The sequence below is a fragment of the Austrofundulus limnaeus genome, unplaced genomic scaffold, assembly GCF_001266775.1.
Source record: "Austrofundulus limnaeus strain Quisiro unplaced genomic scaffold, Austrofundulus_limnaeus-1.0 Scaffold103, whole genome shotgun sequence".
NCBI classification, from domain to species: domain Eukaryota; kingdom Metazoa; phylum Chordata; class Actinopteri; order Cyprinodontiformes; family Rivulidae; genus Austrofundulus; species Austrofundulus limnaeus.
In genome coordinates this window covers 58365-63906 of record NW_013952505.1, presented here as the reverse complement: position 1 = coordinate 63906, position 5542 = coordinate 58365, and the positions used below count along the sequence as shown (strand labels likewise).

The 5542-nt window shown below is 41.8% G+C and overlaps 1 protein-coding gene across 2 annotated transcripts in view; it reads left to right on the top strand.

The window, feature by feature from the left end:
- The window catches only part of LOC106521108 (partitioning defective 3 homolog), a 330008-nt gene that overhangs the window by 284780 nt on the left and 39686 nt on the right, over window positions 1-5542 (top strand). The window lies entirely within an intron of this gene.

Genomic DNA, 5542 nt, shown 5'->3' with positions numbered 1-5542 from the left:
AAATCACTCGTACGCACAACTTAAGAACAAATCTGTGCGGACGAACGGTTCTTGCATGAGGCCCAATGTGAGGCACATGCAATTTCATGATTGGTGTTCTTTTATGGAGCCGTGCATTAATAACCAAAGGTTTGAGAATGAACACAGATTTAGAGAACATGAAAATAACTACTGCACACCTGAATCTAAGCAAAAGATTTGACATTCTGACGTGTCATGACCCGACTGCCACCCAACAAACAGGGAGACAACACGCATAATCAGAACAAGATGAGTTTAATTTAGCTGCCCTTACATCAGTCATCCACAAAATCAGAACCAGGTCCTCCCGAGGAGAGAACACAGCTACCTGTAACTTAAGGATAAAAGGAAAACCAACATTAGGTTTAACCAGAAACACACCAGWCTCTCAATTTATAAAGGGAAAATCAAAACAACCAACATGACAGCAAGGAAACCATCAACCACCTCCCAACTCAGCCAAACAGCACCCTGCCTTCCCAGTCATCTTTATTCTGGTCAGGCACAAGTGATTGCAGGTAAAACTCTTAATTGAGGTCTTGCCTCCTGCAGAGAAAGAGAGAAAGTGGAGAAACAAATGACCACAAACTGCATACAGAGGTTATGGGTCATCACACATGCAATCAGTGCTGGTGGTAAAACTTTGTCACCACAWACTCAACCTGATGGTTTGGTTGTTGGTCTTTTTAGCTTTGCTCATGGCCCCAGTGCATGCCCTATTTGGCCTRCTCCTCCTTCTTCATTATCTTTGAGTGCCACAGTCACTTAAGAGTTAGCATGATGCAGGCCTCGCTGACATTCACCCCAGCTCTGTGCATTTAACACCAAACCCAGTGCCTCATGAATATAAAGACACGCCTGACTATGACTTTCTCCCCTTTTTGTCTGCAACCCTATGACAAAAATCTCGATTTTCACCTTAAACGCTGTGAGAGATCTCACATTCTAACTCACAGTTTTTTTTWAACTTAAAGATAGCAAAAACTAAGGTGAAAATGAATGTCTCTCACTGAATGTAATACCTAATATGGAGTCATGTGAAATGCCTGGCGGTCATAAGGGAGGGGAAGAGAATCAAAGTGTCATCTCTGTCTGTTGCACATCTCGCTTTAAGCAGTTCCAGCAAAAGTTTGGTTTGATTTCAGAGGGGAGAAGTTGCARTGTTCGTGACAAAGGGTTTTGGCTGACAAGAGCAGAGCTCTCCTTGAAGGCTTATGCTTCACAGATAGAATTTATATCAGTAAATTTCCCCTTTCTAGTGTCTCAGCATTACATCAAAACATCAAGAAGACAACCTGATTAGGTTAATCCTTTGTACTGCTCATCTTCATGGTTTTCATCAGCATTAAATGGACAGCCTTGCACTCCCRTTTTTCTTTTCTTTTCAYTCTGTCCTCTTTTTTTGCCTYCATTTCTCACAGTTGCATGTCTCTCACACACATACACACACATTCTACCTCTTAGGAGATTTCAAGGAGTTTGCAGCACACTGCAGTTTGAGCTCATTTGCATGCAGGCCTTTGGACAGTCTGATGAGCGTGTTGTGCACGTCCACTTAATGGACAGCCTGATTGGGAGTGCATTAACATCAGAGCCGGGGGGYATGGAGGGTGGTCTAATATAGAGAGGGAGTGAGAGAAAAGAAGAGAAATACCGTGATGGAGTTAGAGATAAATACAGTGAGTACAAGAATGACTGAAAGTGTGTGTGATGGAAAGAAAATTGACTGACTAAAGTCCTAATCAAAACACTACACAGAGCTGGCTTCCTGGGCCTTTGCTGATTACMTTTATAGCGTAGGACAAGAGGCTGCAGCATCCACAGGCCTGTATCACTCTGTAAAAAATACAGCCCATATTATGAATGGGTTGCACTGTGCATGCATGCATYTAAAGGATGTAAACAACCTTTGGTAACTATACTTGTCCACGCTCAGTGTCTTTATCTGCACCGTCGGCATATAGAGGCTGCTTGGGGTGCATTTTTGCTCACAAACCACTGTACTTTATTATTCGTGTCCTCTTTGTGAATAACACGTGATCGTTACTTTCCGGTCRTGTCAGGGTTGTTTAGATGTTGGAAGCTTTGCCCTGGGCTCTGTTAGCTTACCAGCAGACAATGATTTCTCGGTCAGCCTGTGAGACGCTCTTCAACAAGCTTAATGAGGTGTTGTTTAGCTGTTCCGTGACTGACTGACCTCCTCCATCAAAGCTCCTCTCTCTGACACTTGATGTGATTGTGTGTGTGTGTGTGTGTGTGTGTGTGTGTGTGTGTGTGTGTGTGCGCCTAAATAAAAAACACATTGTTGTATGTGAGTACATAAATGGGATTATTCAGCAATTTTGAAGTGGGTTCTTATAGAAGAGTTGTCATTAATTTATTTCCTGTTGTTGATCACCCTTGAGGTGTTTTTGCACTGCAAACGGTAAAAAGGTAAATATCTGGAAGTCCCTTTGGACTCCACAAGGCTTTACACTTCAATCATTTGCCCATTCACACACATTCACACACTGATGTGGTAAGCTACATTGTAGCCACAGCTGTCCTTTTCCTGCAGTTCATCCGAAGATGTTTTATACACCTCTGCCACTTTTGAGAGTATTTACAAAGGATTATTTGGTTATTTGCAAGCACAAATAGCAACAGCAGCAGCTCGCTGGCAATTAATGGCAATAGAACATTTTCAACAGTAACATTTGAACAGCTTTGGATTTATGAAGCTTAAGGTTGTTACGAAAGCTACAATTCTCTTTGCATGTGCAAATAATCACGTGAAATACTCTGAAATGCAAAACTGATGGCGTAGGAAAAGTTTTTACAAAACTGTTTGCAGGAACCGCCATGCAATTTTGGATTTTGGATTTGTTTTTGGATGGCATCAGTCTTCTTTGGACTTAGCTTCATTCTGACTAAATGTTGGCACATCAGTCTTGTTTTGACGTTAACAGTATCTTAAGCATTCTTTACATCAGGTAATAATTATACCTTTCCCACAGAACTCCACTTCGAAATGAATGAACTGTCCTTTAAATTGAGAAGCGTGCAGTGAGACCAGATAAAAATAAACTTCCTGCAGGTATCCCTTCTGTGCGTCTGCCACAAGGAGAATTAATGACAGTCACATTAATTATTTCAATTTTCTGCTCATCAAAATACATCATAAACGAACAGTAGAGGCGGTGCCAGCAGTTATCATGCCCTAAGTTGTCTTCGTGTGGATTACTTTAATGGGATTAGTTAGCATGTCATAGGAAATGCGAACAATGGAGGACAAGTGGGTTTTGAGGTCATAATTGAGGAATGTGTGCTTATTTTATTTTATTTTTTTCGTGTTGCTGGTTCATTTRTTTTTCAGCACAGATGTCTTTGTGTAAATTTGAAATGACTTGCAGAGACCAACATTTTTGTTACTGTCCAGATACATGCACACATTCATTTATTATTATTTTTTAATCAAATGCTTAAGATTCCACTAAGATGCATAATCTTATTTTAACCAAGTGTTGTTTGACCCATGTCAAAATCTTCTTTCTTTCTTTCAACCCACATCCTCAAGTATTTATATAAAATGACTCTAATTTTCCATTTTAATTCAGGAACAAATAAAAGACAAACTTATTCTTGTTTCATGTTCAGCAGAGATTTATCTGATTAAGAAGCTTCCTACAAAACACCTCTTTCTGATTCAAAGAGGAATCCACTGCATGGAATTTAATTTGGCTGAATTTAGTCAATGTAGAAACTAAATTACGAATTAAAAAATAATTTATGTAAGACGTAGCATTTTTCAATCTAGTAGGCAACATTTTAAACAAAAGTCTAGGCAGCTTGTTAGCWCTTTGAGATTGTTTTGGAGATGACTCTCAACTACTACCACACCGAATGTAGCTCATTAGCTCAGCCTTGGCACCCATCTTGAATCTGGTTGACTCCAAAAGTGAATCAGTTTTAGATGTACATCCAATGATTAGGATGACAGTTTCACAAAAGTCTTTCCAGAAGTACACAAAATATTTTGCTAGCAGTAGACCAATGTCACACTCACATACACCAAAACACAATGGGCCTCATGCAAGAACATGTTCATATTCTTATCCTAAATTTCTCTTACTTTTGTTCGTACGAAGGGTCCGTACGAACGTCACGTCAGATTCAACAAACTCTTCTATCTTCAGGAAAAGTGTGTAAATGAGCTGCGTAAATTCCACCTGTTCGTATCCAGCNAGGAGGACAACTGGACACAAAGGCCTCCACCTCTGTTTAATGGTGGACGGTTTTTCTTCACAAAGATGGCTTCCTTTACTCCTCTCTCAAACCAACATTCCTCTCTATCAAGGATYAGAACATCTTCATCCCTGAAAGAGTGATCACTGGCCTGTAGAGGAGTGTAAACTGCAGAGTCCTGACCCGATGTCGTAGCTCATCTGTGCTGGCTCATTCTTTTGAACAGTGGCTGTTTTGTTTCACCAATGTATGACTGATCACTGTCCTCCTGACACTTAACAGCATATACTATATTACTCTGTTTTTGCTGGGGAACTGGATTGTTGGGGTGAACTAATCTTTGTRGTAACATGTTTTGGGGTTTGAAAGCCACTGAAAACAAATTCAACACAATAATTGAACTTTTAAATCTTCATTAGGCTAGATTATGATGTCTGGGGTCATGGCTTGAAGCAGTGTAGGGATCCCTCACTGATGACATAATRAAATAGGTGGAGCCATGCCTCGGAGCTTTTGTTAATTACAACTCAATTCCTTGTTTTCGGTCTGAACACGTGGGCAATTAAACCAGTCTTCAGCAGAGAGCTCTGGTTTTGTATGATCTCTATTTATTAATCTTTTCCATGCATTGGTACATTCTCCGTATGGTTCAAGCACACAAACTGGTAAACAAACAACACATAACAATATTTTCTTTCACCTAGTCTGAGCAGTACCAGGGTTGTTTCGAGTACTTTCTTTGTCTAGAAATGTACTGTGAAGCCCCAACTTTTGCAGGAGTTACATTCTTAGAGTATCAATGAGCATGCGGCTCGAGTAGTCGATGAGGCAAAAACCCGGGCGTGGGAGGAGTTTGGAGAGGCCATGGAGAAAGACTTCCACARGGCTTCGAGGCGATTCTGGTCCACCATCCGACATCTCAGGAGGGGGAAGCAGCGCAGCACCAACACTGTTTATAGTGGGGATYGTGTGCTGCTGACCTCAACTCGTGACATTGTGGGCCGGTGGGCGGAAWACTTCGAAGACCTCCTCAATCCCACCAACATGCCTTCTGTTGAGGAAGCTGAGCCRGGGGACTTTGGGTTGGGCTCGTCAATCTCTGGGGACGAGGTTGCTGAGGTGGTCAAAAATCTCCTCGGTGGCAGGGCCCCGGGGGGTGGATGAGATCCGCCCGGAGTTCCTTAAGGCTCTGGGTGTTGTAGGGTTGTGTTGGCTTACGCAACTCTGCAATATCGCAGTCCCCCTGGATTGGCAGACTGGGGTGGTGGTCCCCCTGTTTAAAAAGGGGACCGGAGGG